This window comes from Rhinoderma darwinii, chromosome 1 (genome assembly GCF_050947455.1).
Source record: "Rhinoderma darwinii isolate aRhiDar2 chromosome 1, aRhiDar2.hap1, whole genome shotgun sequence".
Classification (NCBI taxonomy): Eukaryota; Metazoa; Chordata; class Amphibia; order Anura; family Rhinodermatidae; genus Rhinoderma; species Rhinoderma darwinii.
In genome coordinates this window covers 270,214,379-270,232,577 of record NC_134687.1, presented here as the reverse complement: position 1 = coordinate 270,232,577, position 18,199 = coordinate 270,214,379, and positions in this window count along the sequence as shown.

Genomic DNA, 18,199 nt, shown 5'->3' with positions numbered 1-18,199 from the left:
AGCAAGGATGCAGCAGCCGAAGAAACTCTCCCAGGTTCCTCAAAGATCGAGCGGAAGGTCTGTGAGAAGCACTGCAAGTCCCGGGTCTCAGGTCCCTGATGTTCACACAGAGGATTGGCCCATGACAGGGCTTTGCCGGTAAGGAGAGAGATGATGAAGGCGATCCTGACGTCATCCGAACAGAAGGACCTGGCATGTAGTCTGAAATGGATCAGGCACTGATTCAAAAATCCCCTGCAGGACCTCGGATCTCCGTCATAGCGTGGAGGTAGCGGCAAGAAACACAGGGGGTTGGTACCGGTACAGACAGGAAGTGTAGCAGGCAGAACCGCAGGAACGGGTGCGGTGATGACTGTGGTTGGAGCAAGCAGCCGATGGGCTATGGCGTTCACCGACAGGAGGAGCTGGTCTTGTCGTGACTGGAGATCTTCCATCTCAGCCAGCATGGCTTGTGTAGTCAACGTCTCAGGTTGACCAGCAGGGTTCATGGCCTGAGCGTACTGTAACGGATCGGGTTAGTGGACCCACTAGGCCGTACCGCCGCAGCGGGGAGGCAGCTGGCCAAACAACAGGACACCCCAGAAATACAATGTCCCGCACAAGGGTACCTGAATAGTCCAGATGGTGGCCGCAGCTCTGGCACAGATGAGATGGGTGCAGCAGATGGCGCCAAACGTGGCGGATGACACAGGAGCCCCAAGTTCCGCCAGACATGGCGGATTCCTCCGGACGTGGCAGATAACACAGGACGTGGCGGATTCCTCCTGGCGTGGCAGATTCCTCTGGGCGTGGCGGATTCCTCCAGACGTGGCAGATGACACAGGATGTGGCGGATTCCTCCAGACGTGGCAGATGACACAGGACGTGGCGTATTCCTCCAGACGTGGCAGATGACACAGGACGTGGCAGATTCCTCCGGACGTGGCAGATGACACAGGACGTGGCAGATTCCTCTGGACGTGGCAGATGACACAGGACGTGGCACGACTTTATACTAGGGCAAAGCACGGGAAACAGGAACGGGGAACAAGGTACGGGTAACAACAGGAACGGGAAACACTAAGGGACCATTTGCAAGACAGACTGGGAAAACTAACAACGCTCAGGCATCGAACTAGGGGGCTGGACCCCTCTTATAGCCCAGGGTACTCACGGGTCAAAGGTCGTTCAAGATGTCCGGTGTGCGCGCTGCCCCTTTAAGAGCGGGGACGAGCGTGCACACGCACCCTGCGGGCTCCGGCGGAGGTGAGTGGATGCAAGCGCTGGCGTCTCCTGAGGAGTAGGCTGGGGCCAGCGCTTTCCGACTCGTGGCTGTGGCTGTCAACGGGAGGCTGGAGCTGACAGCCCGCAGCCACGGACATTACACCCATCCATATAATTGGAATCCGTGAGCTTCAGTATACAATCAGCCCGGAAGTGGGTCTCCTGAAGGAAGGCCACATGCGATTTTTTTCTTCCAGAGAAGACGGAGAATGGAGGACCTCTTCTCTGGGATGTTCAGACCCTGCGCATTCAGGTAAACAATGCTAATGTTAGACATAATGGGGGAGGAAGGAGAAGACAGAGAAGGGAAGAGAAGGAATGCAAGAAAGAAAAAGACCCCTTACAGGGGACAGAAGTATCAGAGCACTGGACCAAAACAGACCCACAAAAAGTGGAGTATAAAACCCCTCAACAACTCGTTGTGTTTATGCCGCCCTCAGAAGGAAAAATACCCTCTGACCGAGACACAACACGGGACCCTAATGGGGAGCGAAGAATGACAGTGATGTGAAAAAACAGATGAATTACAAAATATACCAGGATTATCAAATTGAGCTCAAGGATACTCCGGACTCAACCGGGTAAATACTGAAAGGGCTTCTCGACCCACTTTCTAAACACCACCGACCCCAGTATTCCCCTGTGAAGGGACTACCTGCTGCCTAGGACATCTCGTGGGGTGCCACCATGGCGAACGACACACACAGGGGCAGAGGCACATCCGACATAAGGAATATAGGCTAAGCATCAACACCAAAGGCGTAGCTGGGAACCCGAACCGGAAGATATCTGGAACCCCAAACCCCCCATAATCGATCTATCCACCCCGCTCCAACCCCCCTACATACTCAACCAGACCAGAGAACACAGAAACATAGAAACATAGAACGGACACAAAAGTGGACGTCTGCGGAGACCTCTCTACCCTTGATTGAATTAACATTTGCAGGTCAACAAATAGAGAAACCCCCTTGCCAGCATACTGTGCAGAATGTCCCGTTCAGAATCACCCCCATTACCAACAGCTGCACCTCTTGAAGAACACTGCAAAGGGGGAATAAGCACATGAAGGCTAAGCCATACAGTTACAATGTGGTAAGTCAGTCTCTGCGCGGGGAACGCCGCACTGGAGTCCGCATCTTGGCTGGACCGTCTCTGGAGCGAGGCAGAATTGGACGAGTAGAATCAGGGTAGGGACCTCCTCTGAGAAGGAGCGACGTCGATGGCTCTGTCCAATCCGGCAACCATACTGGAGCGATCTCCAGGAACCGAAAGGCCTCCTCCAGGTCATCCGGAGATCGAACAGCAAATGAATGCCCTTGTTTGTGGAGTATGATATGGAAGGGATGGCCTCCAGTAAAGTGCGTACAGCTCTACGCATGTAGAGAGTCAATCTGGAAACATCTGGAAAAACGGTGACCTCTGAACCATTATAGGGTATGGCCCCCTTCTCCCAGGCTCTCCGTGCAATGTCCTCCTTCTGTTTGTAAAAGTGCACTCTGCATATGACATCCTGTGGGCAGTTAACATCCCTGGCCCGTGGGCCTGCCAGTCTATGCACCATATCCATCTCAATGGCCATATCTCGTGGTCTATCCAGGAGCTTGTTAAAGATATGAGTCACTGCGTCATAGAGGCCTTCCGGAGGCACGGATTCTGATATGCCTCTCAATTTCAAATTGTTCTGTCTCCCCCTATTTTCCACATCATCCAGGTGTAAGGAAAAGTCCTGCATTTGGGTAGATTGAGTGTCCAAAGTCTGAGAAAGGACCGAGATGTCCATGGAATAAACAGAGTTCTGGTTCTCCAATGTCTCCACACGTGCTGCCAATGAACGTACCTCCTGTGAGACAGCACCTATGGCCAGGCGGGAGAGACGTAAATCCAGGTCAGACTTGGTAGGCAGAGCCCGCACAATTTCCCACAAGGTCCATTCCATAGAGGGTGGAGGACCCAGAGAAAAAACCGACAGTCGATCCCCATCCACCACCGAAGGGGTGAGTGGCCCCCTCAAAATGGCCGGCGTCCCCTGGCTAAGCTGCATCAAATCCACCGCAGGGCGGCAAAAGAAAATGGCGCCGCCTATACCGCCCTACTTTGCAGAGCCATGCGGTCAGCATCCTGCAGCGTCACAGACTGGGGCTGGAGAGGAGGAAATTCATCCGCCAGGACCGGTGGGGCCGTCCCAGACATGGCATCAGGGCCCTGACATACCTCCGAAGTCACCATGTCGGGAACGTGGACCTGGGAGCAACAGCTGGTACTTGCCGGCCCAGAGGAGCAGGAAGTCGGCAAGAGCCCACATCCTGGCAGCGTTCGACTGCGGCCTGAAGGAGGAATGGAGGAGCGTCACGGAGATGTCCCGTCCTGCCTGGAACGAAGGAACCTGCCGATGGAACAGGTGCCAGGAGTAGCCGAGAGACTCTTACGATGCCTCCCCTTAGTCATCGCTCACAAAAACCAGGTAAGTGAGCCCTTTTGGGCGATTTTCTATAAGCCGAGTCCGGAGCCTCAAGTAGATGCGTCCTCACGCCGCCATGCCAAAGCCATGCCCCCCAGAGTTGGGGATCTTGAGGGTAGGAGGCAGCCGAAGCTTGTAGGAAACAGGGTTGACTTGTTGCAAAATCTCGAATGGTCCAAGGAACCTGGGAGCAAACTTGTACGATGGCACCCTCAGCCGGATATTCCTAGAGGACAGCCAGACCTTAGTACCTGGAAGGAACTGGGGAGGCTCTCGTCTTCTTGTGCCTGCCTTTCTCTTCATGCGTTTGACCGCCAGCAGAATAGAAGATCGAGTCAGCTGCAGGCATCTGGGACGTAGTGGAAACAGGAAGAGGTATTCGAAGGTGTTGGCCATAGACAATGAAGAATGGACTCTTAGCGGTGGACTCACTAGTATGGTTGTTGTAGGAGAACTCAACCCAAGGAAGCAGCTGCACCCAGTCATCATGCTGCCTGGAGATAAAGTGTCGTAGATAGTTCTCCATAATCTGGTTTATTCTCTCGACTTGACCATTGGACTGGGGATGGTAGGCAGAGGAGAAGTCCAACTTCACACCGAGGAGTACACCGGGGCTCTCCAGAACTTAGAGGTGAACTGAAACCCCCAATCCGAAACAATATGTAGAGGCAAGCCGTGCAGAGAGAAGATGTCTTGGACGAAGAGATTGGCCAATCGGTAAGAGGACGGTATGCCTGTTAGTGGAACGAAATGAGCCATTTTGGAGAATTGGTCCGCCACCACCCAGACCATACTGCAACCAGCAGGGAGAGGCAGGTCCGTGACAAAGTCCATAGCAATATGTTGCATGGGAGCATCGGGCACAGGCAACGGCTGGAGCAGGCCCGCCGGTTTGGAGTGGGCAACTTTATTTGCTGCGCACATCGTACAAGAGGAGACAAAGTCTGTGATCTCTTTGGGCAGCGTGGGCCACCAGAACTGACGAGCAATCAGGTCTCGGGTCTTACGGACGCCCGTGTGACCTGCCAATTTGGAACTTTGTTCCCAGCGGAGCATTCTTCTTCTGTGGAGACTCCATTGTGTCCTCTGTCTCGAATGACTTGGACAAGGCATCGGCCCTCACATTCTTGTCAGCCGTACAGTAGTGGGGCTCAAACTGGAACCGGGCACAGAACAGCGACCACCTGGCCTGACGAGGATTCAGTCATTGGGCCGTCTGGAAATAAGTGAGGTTATTGTGGTCCGTAAATATTAAGATGGGATGAACTGTGCCCTCTAATAGATGTCTCCACTCCTCCAGAGCCAATTTAACGGCCAGTAACTCCCGATCCCCAATCAAGTAGTTGCGTTCTGCAGAAGAAAAGAGCTTAGAGTAATAGCCACATACCATTGACTTGCCCTTGGAATCGCTCTGGAACAGGAGTGCACCAGCACCAACAGAGGAGGCGTCCACCTCCAACGAGAACTTTCGAGAAACATCTGGATAATGGAGGATACAGGCTGACGTGAAGGCACTCTTCAGGCTATTGAATGCGGACTCTGCTTCTGGAGTCCACACCTTGGCGTTCATGCCCTTCTTGCTGAGGTTAGAGATAGGAGAGGTCAGTGAGGAGAGGTTTGGAATGAACTGTCTGTAAAAATTGGCGAATCCCAGGAAGCGCTGTATGGCCCTCAAGCCTTGAGGGCGTGACCATTCCAGGACGGACTTTACCTTTTCAGGATCCATCTTGAGACCTTGATTCGAGACGATGTAGCCCAGGAAGGGTAGAGCATCTCTCTCAAACAAGCACTTCTCCAACTACAGGCTATTCTCCCTTAACCGCAGCAAAACTTGATGGACATGTCTCAGATGAGTCATTGGATCTGGAGAAAAATGAAGATGTCATCAAGATAGACCACAACACAAACATAGAAGAGGTCATGGAAGATGTCATTAACGAACTCTTGAAAGACCGTGGGAGCATTACACAGGCCAAAAGGCATTACTAGATATTCATAGTGTCCGTCACGTGTGTTAAATGCAGTCTTCCATTCGTCCCCCCTGGCGAATCCGGATTAGGTTGCAAGCCCCACGCAGGTCTAGTTTACAAAAATTCTTGGCACCACGTATACGATCAAACAGTTCAGAGATCAATGGCAACGAATACCTATTTTTCACCGTGATCTGGTTGAGATCCCGGTAGTCGATGCAAGGACGCAGAGAACCATCCTTTTTCTTGACTAAGAAGAACCCGGCTCCTGCCGGGGAAAAGACTTCCGCATGAAGCCCCTCTCTAAGTTCTCTTTAACATAGGCGGACATGGACAGAGTCTCTGGAAAGGAGAGAGGATATACCCTTCCACGGGGAAGGGAAGCACCAGGAACTAAGTTGATAGTTCAGTCATACGCCCGGTGTGGGGGCAGCGTCTCCGCCTCTTTCTTGCTGAAGACGTCCGAAAATGCAGAATAATGGCCAGGCAATCCTGCCAAGGACCGAGGCAGAGGAGGCTGAGCTGAACTAATCTGTACCAGGCAACGGTTGAGACACTCGGGACCCCACTGGAGAACCTCTCCAGAATTCGAGTCTAGGACTGGCGCATGTAGTCGGAAACAGCAGCACAGGATTGGCAGCTTTAGCCAGGACAAAGAACGGGAGGAGCTCGGAATGGAGAGCTCCTACTTGGAGCCTCAGCAGCTTGGTCACAGCTACAATTGGGTCTGGCAGAGGTAGTCCATTCACAGATGCAACTATCAACGACCTCTCCAGAGGGGTTGTAGGCAATTGGAGAAGATCCACCAGGTCTCTACGAATTAACGCGTCTGCGTTGTCTCTCCTGTGTAGACCGCTTAAACTGGTCCATCCTCACAGACCCCTTAGGAGGATCAGCATCTGAGGACAACAGGGGTTGCTGCAAAGTAGGAACCGGACTAGGGAGTCCTCCCTCCCGACGAGCTTTTTGGAACCGTTCTCGGATACTCGTATCAATGCGGGCCTCCAGAAGAATGAGGTCATCCAGGGTAGACGGTAGATCTCGGGCGTCAAGCTCGTCCTTAATCCTAGGAGATAGTCCCTGCCAGAATGTAGCCACCAGGGCCTCATTGTTCCACAACAGTTCTCCCGCCAGGGTGCGGAAGTGGATGGCGTACTCGCCCACGGAGGTGTCTCCCTGGCGTAGGTTCAGCAAAGAGGCAGCTGCAGACGAGACTCGTCCAGGCTCCTCAAACACTGTGCGAAATGTCTGGAGGATCAACTGGAAGTCACGGGTATCAGGTCCTTGTCTCTCCCAGATAGGGGTTTCGCCCATGCAAGGGCCCTGCCAGCGAGGAGAGAGATTATGAAAGCGACCCTTGCGCCATCATATGAGAATGCCCTTGAATACAGGCTAAAGTGGATCTGGCACTGGTTCAAAAATCCATGGCAGGTCCTCGCGTCTTCATCATAGAGGTCAGGAAGCAACAAAGAAAATTGGGGATCAGAACTGCCAGGAGGTGTAGTTGTGGAATCTGTACTGCCAGGAGGTGTAGTAGGAGAAACGGCAGCTTGCACCTCCAGCCGACGTGCAATAATGTTCAATGACTGGAGGAGTTGGTCCTGTCGAGACCGGAGGTCTAGCATATCCGCCCGCATCTCCTGTGACATCGTCATGGTCTTGGCTTGACCAGCGGGGTCCATGGCCTGAGAGTACTGTCACGTTGGGTATGTGGACCCACTGGGCTGCACCGCCTTGTCGGTATGGCAGCTGGCCAACAGGACACAGGTCACAGTCTATAGTTTGTATAGTGTACCTGTGGTAGCTCAGACAGTAGCAAGACAGGCTCGGCTGGGACTAGGCAGCAGGCAGGCGCCAGATGTGGAACACAGCACAGGACGACTTCAGCTCAACACTACACTTGACCAGGATAGCGCGGGATACAGGTTACAGGTAGCAGGAACGGGAAACACTGGGAACTGGAAAACACTTAGGAGACCATTTGCATAGACATACTAGGATAACGACAACAAGGCTCAGGCAAGATAGGAAGGAGCATAGCCCTTCTTATAGTCCAGGGTGCTCTGGAAGCAATCAGCTCAATCTCACACCAGTGTGCGCCTCAAAGCTGACTGAGCTTGCGAGCGCACCCTGGTGGTCACTTTGGAACAGGACGGCCACATGTGCAGACATCTCTGGAGAGAAGGGCGTCGACTGGATGGAAGGAGTTCGTGGTCAGCGACCACAGACGTTACACCATCATTTTTGTCCAGGCCAGTTTCATAAGTTTTTTTTTTTCTGTTGAACCACAATTCATAAGCAATGTCTGATTTACATTAGTTGATTTTCAGTAAATTAAGATTAATTATTACTTTTGTCAATTTCAAGTTATTTCAGTGACCATTGCGGGTTTTCCTTTAACGGAAGGGTACCAACAATTTTGTCTATGACTTGTATATATTATTTTTAAGTTTTTCTAAACTTTCTTGTTCATTACATTGGGGGACACAGACTGTGGGTATATGCTGTTGCTACTAGGCTTTCCACTATGAAATAAAAAAAATGGCCCCATCTACAGGATATACCCTGCCGACTGACACTGAGCTATTCAGTCTTAGCTTAGTGTCGGAGGAGGCAGACACTTTTGCTTATAGCAGCAGAGTCTCTACCAAGAATTTTACATTTTATATTTATTTTATTCAATTATCAATATCAATATTAATAATTTCATTGAGAGGAACAAGGGGCACGGGATTTACTGTCTCCCTTTGTTTCCCTTTTCGCTGGCACACGTTGTCATATGCAAATTCACCATTGTTCAACCTCACTATCAAGACAAGAAGGACAAGAGCGTCAGCTCCTCTGTCCCCCACCTGCCTAAGGAGTACCTCTACTACTAATTTTCCCACCAGGTTCCCCTTAGTAAAGGAAATAACACTGAGGGGGTACTTCTGCAGGTCTGTTCATTTTGGAGACGGAAAGCATGCAGGGTGAGTGTTACTTTACCCCCCCCCCCCCCCATCGACCACTTGTAGCGGTCTGTGGCTTTCTTTTCTTTTCAACCTTAGTGCAGCCTCATGAAGAATATGCAGCTCAGTACTGGGCTCCGGTTCATAGATGGGATGCCCTGCAGTTGGAAAAAATATAAAAAAGAGCAACTAAACTAATAAGAGGCATGGAGAATCTAAGTTATGAGGACAGATTAAAATAATTAAACCTATTTGGCCTAGAAAAGAGACGACTAAGGGGGGACATGATTAACCTATATAAATATATGACTGGTCCATAGTCAAATATAGTGAAAACCTATTACATGTAAAACCCCCTCAAAAGACAAGGGGGTACTCCCTCCGTCTGGAGACAAAAGGTTCAATCTGCAGAGGCGACAAGCCTTCTTTAGTGTGAGAACTGTGACTGTGTGGAATAGCCTGCCGCAGGAGCTGGTCACAGAAGGAACAGCAGATTGGTCTAAAAAAGGATTAAATAATTTCCTGGAATGAAAAAATATCAGCTCCTATGTGTAGAATTCTTTTTTCATCCCTTCCCTTTCTCCCTTCCCTTGGTTGAACTTAATGGACATATGTCTTATTTCAACTGTACTATGTAACTATGTATCCTGGGCTCCTTGGCACAGCAGCGATATTCTTTTTAATATGGCCGACATCTTTCTGCCGGTGGTGCAATTTTGCATTTCACTGCACAGATGAGAGGAGGGGGGGGGGGGGGGCGAGCCCTTCACTCTATCCTCCAATAGTGCTCCAGCACACTTTTTTCACTATCCCCTCATGGGGAGTCAGTCCTCTCTTCTGATTGGCCGGTCTCCTCACATGACGGCCAGTAGCCAATCGCAGCACTCTGTGGGTGGGGCCTCAGCATCCCTCCTCCATTTGAACGAACAGACTCTGCTGGGGACACTGGATCTCCTGAACAGATCTGCTGCTTTCTTGCCTCCTCGGGGGACATCAGACACTTTGGAATCAGGTGGGGTCAGCCCTTGGCTTCTTTCTACTTCCCCTACAGATGCCCTAGCCTGCAGTCACTGTAGGAATGTGCATTATCCTGGCAGAGCTAGGCACAGGCAGTGCAATTATTATTATTTTTTTTATCTCCCACTGTTTCAGTGTGAAGTCCTTACCCATGGCGGACTTTACTTCCTTCAAAGATCCTCTGGATTGCCATGTGGACTCCTTTTCTAAAACAACTCTTGAGGCCTCTGGCTATGCCCTTCTCCAAATTTTCGCATCTGGGCAGAGCTATTACTTGTCAAGCCTATGGTCGCGGACCGCCGCCGTTTCTTACCTTGCGACGGCCGCGACCACAGACTGTTGGCATCCCGCCAGCGTCTCCCTCCTAGGAGACGACAGAACTCGCGGCCGTCCGGCCCTGCTCTGTCGGTTAACCCCTAGGCGCACCACGACGCAACTGTACGTCCATGTGGCCAGTGTCTTAGCGCACAGGGACGTGCAGTTACTGCGTGGTTCCCGGTGCACACTGTCGGCGACAGTGTGCACCGGGAACTGGGAGGCCAGCTGTCCCTGAAGCTAACACTCCACTGTATGCCGATCAGCGGCTTATTTCCGCTGATTATGGCAATTAACCCCTTAATTGCGGTGATCGATTGGAATCACCGCATTCAGGGGTTTCTAGCAGATCGGCAGACCTCACAATGAAATCGTGAGGTTTGCAGATGGCTAGCATGGTGATCGGAGGCCAAGTAATGGCCTCCGTGTCTGCCATGTACGGAAGCCTATCAGGACCAGCCTGACCAGCCACCAGTGTCGGGGACAGTGTGCATCGGGAACCGGGAGGTCAGCTGTCCCTGACAGCTGACACTCCACTGTTGCCGATCAGCGGCTCATTGCTGCTGATTTAGGCAATTACCTGCGGGGCTCGATTGCGATCTCCGCATGTAGGGGGTTTGTAGCATATCAGCAGCCCCCATGCAATTATGGGGGCTGCTGATGCTTGTGATGGCACCCGGGGGCCAGACAACGGCCCCCGGGTCTGCCATGTATGGAAGCCTATGAGGGTCAGCCTCTGGCTGTTCCTCGTAGACTCAGGGTATGTGCACACATAGTGACCAAAAACGTCTGAAAATACGGAGCTGTTTTCAAGGGAAAACAGCCCCTGATTTTCAGACGTTTTATTGAGCAACTCGCATTTTTCGCGCCGTTTTCGCAGCGTTTTTTACGTCCGTTTTTGGAGCTGTTTTCATTGGAGTCTATGAGAAAACAGCTCCAAAAACGTCCAAAGAAGTGTCCTGCACTTCTTTTGACGAGGCTGTAATTTTACGCGTCGTCTTTTGACAGCTGTCAAACGACGACGCGTAAATTACAGGTCGTCGGCACAGTACGTCGGCAAACCCATTCAAATGAATGGGCAGATGTTTGCCGACGTATTGGAGCCCTATTTTCAGACGTAAAACGAGGCATAATACGCCTCGTTTACGTCTGAAAATAGGTTGTGTGAACCCAGACTCACTGTCAGAGTGACTGTGACGTCACACTGACAGTTGGAATACCTAGGTAGTGTAATGTATTCTAGCAGCGATCAGAGCTGCAGGTAAAAAAAGAAAGTGTAAAAAGTAAAGATAAAAGTAAAAAAAAAGTTAATAAAAATGTTTTACAAAAGTGTAAAAATAAAAGATTTTTTTTTCCTATAATAAGTCTCTTATTATAGGGAAAAAATGAAACCGTTAAAAAACAGTACACATATTTGGTATCACCGCATTCATAACGACCCAATCTATAAAATTATAATGTTATTTTTACCGCACGGTGAACGCCGCAAAAAAAACAAACTAAAAACTATGTCAGAATCACTATTTTTTGGTCACCACCCCTCCCAAAATATAGAATAAAAAGTGATCAAAAAGTCACATGTACCCGAAAATAGTACCAATAAAAACTACAACCCTTCCCACAAAAAACAAGCCCTTACACAGCTATTTTGACTAAAAAATAAAAAAGTTACGGCACTCTCAGAATATGGTGACACAGAAAATAAATAATTTTATAAAGAAGTGATTTTATTGTGCAAACGCTGCAAAACATAAAAAAACTATATACATATGGTATCGACGTAATCGTACCGACCCGCAGAATAAAGTAAAATTGGCATTTATAGCGCATTATGAACGCCGTAAGAAATAAAGAATTTAAGACACCAAAATCACTATTTTTGGTCACCAAAAGCTCTAAATAAAATGTAATAAAAAGTGATCAAAAAGTTGCATGTACCAAAAAATCGTACCAATGAAAACTACAGCTCGTCTTGCCAAAAATAAGCCCTCACACCTCTCAATTCATGGAAAAATAAAAAAAGTTATGCCGTTTGGAAGGCGGGGAGTGAAAAACTAAAGTGGAGAAGCAAAAAAGGATCAGTCCTGCAAAGGTTAATTAATTTTCACAGACTAACTCCAATAAATATAGCAAAATACCTGTGGGGCCAAAGTGCTAACTATACCCCTAGATAAATTCCTTGAGGGGTCTAATTTCCAAAATGGGGTCACTTTTGGGGAGTTTCCACTGTTTTCGCACCACAATACCTCTTCAAACCTGACATGGTGCCTAAAATATAATCTAAAAATAAGCATGCCCCAAAATCCGCTAGGTGTTTTTCGGTCCATTAGGGCACTAGAGCTACATGTGGGATATTCTTAAAAACTGCAGGACCTGGGCAATATATATTAAGTTTTATTTCTTTGGTAAAACCTTCTGTGTTACACAATTTTTTTTATTACAAATGAATTTCGGCAAAAAAAAAGAGAAATTTGTAAATTTTCCCCTCTACTTTGCTTTATTTCCTGTGAAACGCCTAAAGGGTTAGTAAACTTTCTGAATGCTGTTTTGAATACTTTGAGGGGTGCGGTTTTTAAAATGGGGATTCTAATATATAATGCCCTCAAAACCACTTCAGAACTGAACTGGTCCCTGTAAAAATCGCCTTTTTCTTGAATTTTTCTTGAAAATGTGAGAAATTGCTGCTAAAGTTCTAAGCCTTGTAATGTCCTAGAAAAATAAAAGGATGTTCAAAAAACGATGCAAATATAAAGTACACATATGGAAAATGGTAACTAGTGACTATTTTGTGTGGTATTACTATCTGTTTTACAAGCAGATACATTTAAATTTAGAAAAATGCTAATTTTTGCAAATTTTCTCTAAAGTTTGGTGTTTTTCATGAATAAGTATTGAATTTATCGACCACATTTTTCCACTATCACAAAGTATATATGTCACGAGAAAACAATCTCAGAATCGATTGGATAGGTAGAAGCATTCCCAAGTTATTACCACATAAATTGACACGTCAGATTTGAAAAAATCGGCTGTGCCACAAGGCCAAAACAGGCTGCGTCCTGAAGGGATTAAGGTGCGTGTCTACGCTCGGCCCCGGCCTTAAAGAGCCTTTTCGCGGGCATATGTTAAAGTTCCATAATTAACCCCTGTTCATCCTGGACTATAAGAAGGGCTCCACCCTTCCACTCCCTGCCTGAGTGTTGTAGTTTTCCCATATTTGTATTGCAAATGGTCCCTTAGTGTTTTCCTGCTCCCAGTGTTCCCGTGCCCTGCCTCCGATCCCCTGTATCCCGTGCTGTGTCTTGTTCCCGAGCCTGTTTAGTATCTCAGCCGTGCCTTGCCACGTCTGCTGGAATACACCACATCTGGTGTCATCTGCCATCCCGGATACCATCCGCCACGTCTGGAGCAACCCGCCACATCTAGCCCCATCTGTGCCAGAGCCCTTGCCGCCGTCTGGACTATCCCAGGTTCCCTTGTGCTACACTCCTTCCATAGACTTTTGCATAGACTGTAAGTTGGTCAGCTCCCTCTCCGCTACGGCGGAGTGGCCTAGTGGGTCCACATACCCCTAGATCGTGACAGCACTGAATAGGCGGAGGAATTGGTAGATCTATCTCACCTTATCTCCAATGCATCCAAATAAATCTGTGAGACGGCCCTTGATGCTGCCCCTCTTGTGGCTCGGGCTTCAGCTTCTTCCGTCGCCATTCGAAAGACTACCTGGCTTAAAGCTTGGTCTGTGATTCGGCTTCCAAGCACTCCCTGACAGCGCACCCTTGCTGGTTCCCGTCTCTTTGGCCTTAGATTGGATGAGATAATATCAGAAGCCAAGGCTGGCAAGAGCACCCATCTTCCTCAAAATAGGCCTATACGCACTACTCGCATCCGCGTTTTTGGTCCTTTCGTTGGGTTCTCTAACACCACATCCTAGAGGCCACAACCTCATCTGTAATGATGGGGGTAAGGAAACAGACAAGTGATCCTTAACATCATCAGTATACGAAGGCCAAACCTTCTTTCAAGGCTCACCCCTCTTGGCATCCCGGACCACCACCAACGAAGGCTGCAGTCGACATGGCCACTTCCGCCTGAAGGTGTACCCCCACTCAATTCACCTTGGCTGGGGGGTAGGCTTCTGCACTTTAAAGATGTCTGGCTCTCATTTCGAACACCTGGGTTCAAGAGGTGGGTTACAAAATTGAGTTTGCCAGCCTCTCTCCAAAGCGTTTCTTTCAGTCCGCTGTTCCGCAGTCCCTCTCCAGGGCGACCGCCTTTTTTCGGTCAATCAACTTCTTCAAGAGGTCCTGATACTGGTACCCTCGAGCCAAAGGTTCCGAGGTTTCTATTCCAACCTTTTTTGTCGTCCCCAAAAAAGTTCGGTTCTGTTCAGCCCATCCTGGACAACTAGTGTTTCAACACGCACGTTCGAGGTTCGTAATTTTCAGATGGAATTTCATCGGGCTGTCATTGTTTCAATGGAACAAGGGGAATTTCTTTCTTCCGTCAACATCAAATACGTGGTTCGTTGCCCTTCTATTCAGCCCGGTCACAGCCCCGAGAGTATTTACGAAGGTTCTCTCTGTCGTTATGGCGCTCCTCTGCACCAGCGGGGTGTCGATCTCACTTTACCTGGACGACATACTGATCAAGTCCTCCTCCAAGGAGGATAACGAGATGGCTCTCCAGATCACTCTGGACACTTTGAGTCGGTTCGGTTGGATCATCAATCGATCCAAGTCTTTCCTGTCTCCATCCCAGCAGGACGTGTTCTTGGGGGGTCACCTTTGGCACTTGACTGGCAAAGGTCACCCTTCCTCCGAAGCGTCCCTTGATTCTTCAGGGCGGGATCTGTTCCTTACAGACGGCCGTGCCGATTTCGCTTTGCCTCGGCATGCGGGTCCTTGGAACCATGGTGGTCTCAATTGAGACTATTCCTTTGCGCAGTTTCACATTCGCCCTCTGCAGGGGACGATCCTCTCTCGGTGGGACCAATCCTTGCAATCGCTGGATCTGAAGTTCATCCTTTCTCTCTCAGTCTGTCTCTCACTTCGTTGGGGGATCACATGTCCGGCCATTCCCCGGCGGTGCTCTTTCCTCCCGCTGACTTGGCTATTTCTCTCCACCGATGCCAGTCTCAAGAAATTTTCAGAAACTCACGTCTCAGGGACTGTGGTCCCCACAGGAAGCCTCCCTTCCTATCAGTCTTTTGGGTTTAAGAGCCATTTTTCTGTTTCTACTGCACTGGACATCGTCACTGTCTGGCCACCCGATGCGGACTCAAATGGACAATGCTACGGCCGTGACTTATCTGAATCACCAGGGAGACACTCGCAGCGTGGCGGTGACAGACGAGGCCTCAAGGATCCAAGTCTGGGCTGAAGGAAGCTCACATTCCCGCTCTAATAGCGGCTTTCCTTCCCAGGGTTGACAACTGGGTCACAGATTTCTTCAGTCTCAAAACGGTGGATCCTAGGGAGTGGTCTCTAAACCAGGATATCTTTGTCCAAATTTGTCTCATGTGGGGTTGTCCGGACGTGGACCTGACGGCCAGCAATTTCAATCGACATGTTCCCTGCCTCATCTCCTGGAACCCGGTGGTCTGCACCGTGGGCCCTCACTATTCATAAGGCTATGAAGTCTTCTTTAGCCCTCATTTACCACGTACATATAAAGGACTACCTTCATTAATGTGAGGATCGCAGACTTCCCCTCTAGCGTTTTTCTTTGTCTAGAATTCTCTCCTTTTTGCAGAGTGGCCTGGATCGAGGTTTGGCCGTAAGCTCCCTGAAGGATCAGGTGTCTGCTCTTTCAATCTTGTCGCCCGTTGGTGTATAAAGCTGATGTTAGTAATTTTGGCAGGGAGTGGCTAATGCAGTCCCCCCTTATTGTCGTCTGATCTGAATTTGGTTTTGGATGTCTTACAATCGACTCCTTTTGAACCCCTGTGAGAGATCTCCCTTCGTTTTCTGTCCTGGAAGGTGGTTTTTCTGGTTGCAGTGACTTCCATCCGAAGGGTCTCGGAGTTGGCAGCTTTCACTTGTCATTCTCCGTTTCTGACTCTTCACCAAGACAAGGCAGTGCTCCACACGGTGCCCACATTTTTGCCCAAAGTATCGGTCGTCCACATGAATACATGAATGTCTTGCCATCTTTTTGACCTTATCCCAGTCATGCGAGGGAGCATTCCCTCCACATCCTGGATGTCGTCCCCCACCGTGCAGACTTACCTTTCGGTCACTGCTTCCTTCCTGTGGTCGGATTCCTTGTTCATCATCCCGGATGGTTCCGGGAAGGGTTTTGCGTTCTGCAAGGCCACCATTGCTCACTGCATTCGGCTGATTGCTTGCGAGGCTTATCAGGTTCGGAGAAAGGTTCCCCCTTTCTGTTTCACGGCCCACTCTACCAGAGCGTTTGGGCTTCCTGGACTGTGCGTCACTTTTGCCCTTCAATTGTGCAAGGTATTCACGTGGTCTTCTTTGCACAGCTTTGTCAAGTTCTATCAAGTGTACACCTCTGCTTCTGCAGGGGCTTACCTAGGTCGCAAGGTCTTGCAGGCATCTGTGAAATAGCTGACCATGTCCTGTGTTCTGTTCCCACGCCTGGAGATTGCTCTGGGACTGTCTGTGTCCCCCAATGTAAGAAAACACAATTTTTGGAGTTCTCACTGTAAAATCCTTTTCTTGTCCAGTTCATTGGGGGACACAGCTCTCGCACATTCTTTTTTTCAAGTTTTTTTTGTTTGTGATTGTCAGGGATTCGCCTCTAGTGTTTGACATGCTATTTTACCTTGTATCTGCTTCTCCTACTGCTTGCGGACAGACTGAATAGCCCAGTGTCTGTGGGCAGGGTATATCCTGTAAGAGGAGCCATTTTTTTTTTATTAGTGTTAAGCCTCCTAGTGGCCACAGCATATACCCACGGTATGTGTCCCCCAATGAACTGGACAGGAAAAGGATTTTATGGGGAGTACTCAAAAAATCCTGTTTTTACAAGTAAAAAGCGAATGTTAAAAATGAAATAAATTTTTTGTCGCCATAACTTTTTTATCTTTCCATCTATTGAGCGATGTGAGGACTTATTTTTTTCGGGGCGAGCTGTAGTTTGTAATTGGTACAATTTTGGGGTGCGTAAGTCTTTTTGATCACTGTTTATTCCATTTTTTGTGGGAGATGAGGTGACCAAAAAATAGCGATCCTGGCGTTATATTTTTTTTGTTTTGATGGCGATCACTGTGCAGGTTAAATAACGTTATATTGTAATAGTTCACTTACACGATACACTGCAATACTAATGTCTTGCAGTACATCAATATTTTTACAGGCTCCCATTAAGCCCTTAATAGGAGTACAAGATGGCAGACCTGGGTGCCTTCATTGCACGCCACCTATATACACAGCGGAGCTCAGGAAGAGGTTAAAGGGATATTTCCTTTCAAAGCATTTATGGCATATCTACAGGATATATGTTCATACCCCAAAGGGCATAAATCCAAAAGTGGAACGCTTACCATTCTAATGTAATTTTTTTTACTTTTCCTACGTACTGTAGCAGGCCATCACAGCTCAATATGCAGGGACCAATCGCGATGGTCCGCTTTTGATTATTCAGTAACTACTGACAAATAGTGGCGATCGCTGACATCATTTGCTGCCCCTGACATCAGATCCTGCCACACCCACCCTGAACTTCTCTGTTGGTGTTAGTGAGTTGTTCAGAGCGGTTATGTGGAGAGTTGCTGTGAAAACCTTCTAATATTAAAGCTTTTTTTTATTCCCACTTCCTCCATCCACTTCCCACTCCTATCCTCCTCCTCTTTGTGTTCCCCTTGTCACCCCCACATTTTTGGTCAGTAATCTCCTATCACTGACCACTTTCAAGTCTTCAGGGCCACATTTCTTGGTCCCTGGGATTTACTTGTTTTCTTTCCTTTTCTTTATAAAATATAAAAAAACAAAAACATTTTTTAAAAAATGTATATAAAAAAAATAATTTTGTTTAGACAGTTATCAGCTAGTAAATTTAGTATTAGGGTTAGTTAGTTTCAGGGAGCCGCCAAAAAGCGTAGTTAGTTATAGTGTCAGGAATTTTAGCGTCAAAAATCAGTCACCGTAGTTAGGTTTAGTGTTATGGATCCATCACCGTAGTTAGGTTTAGTGTCAGGGAAGTTCACATAAAATCTAGTTAGGTTTAGTGTTAGGAACTCTCGCCCTAGTTAGGTTTAG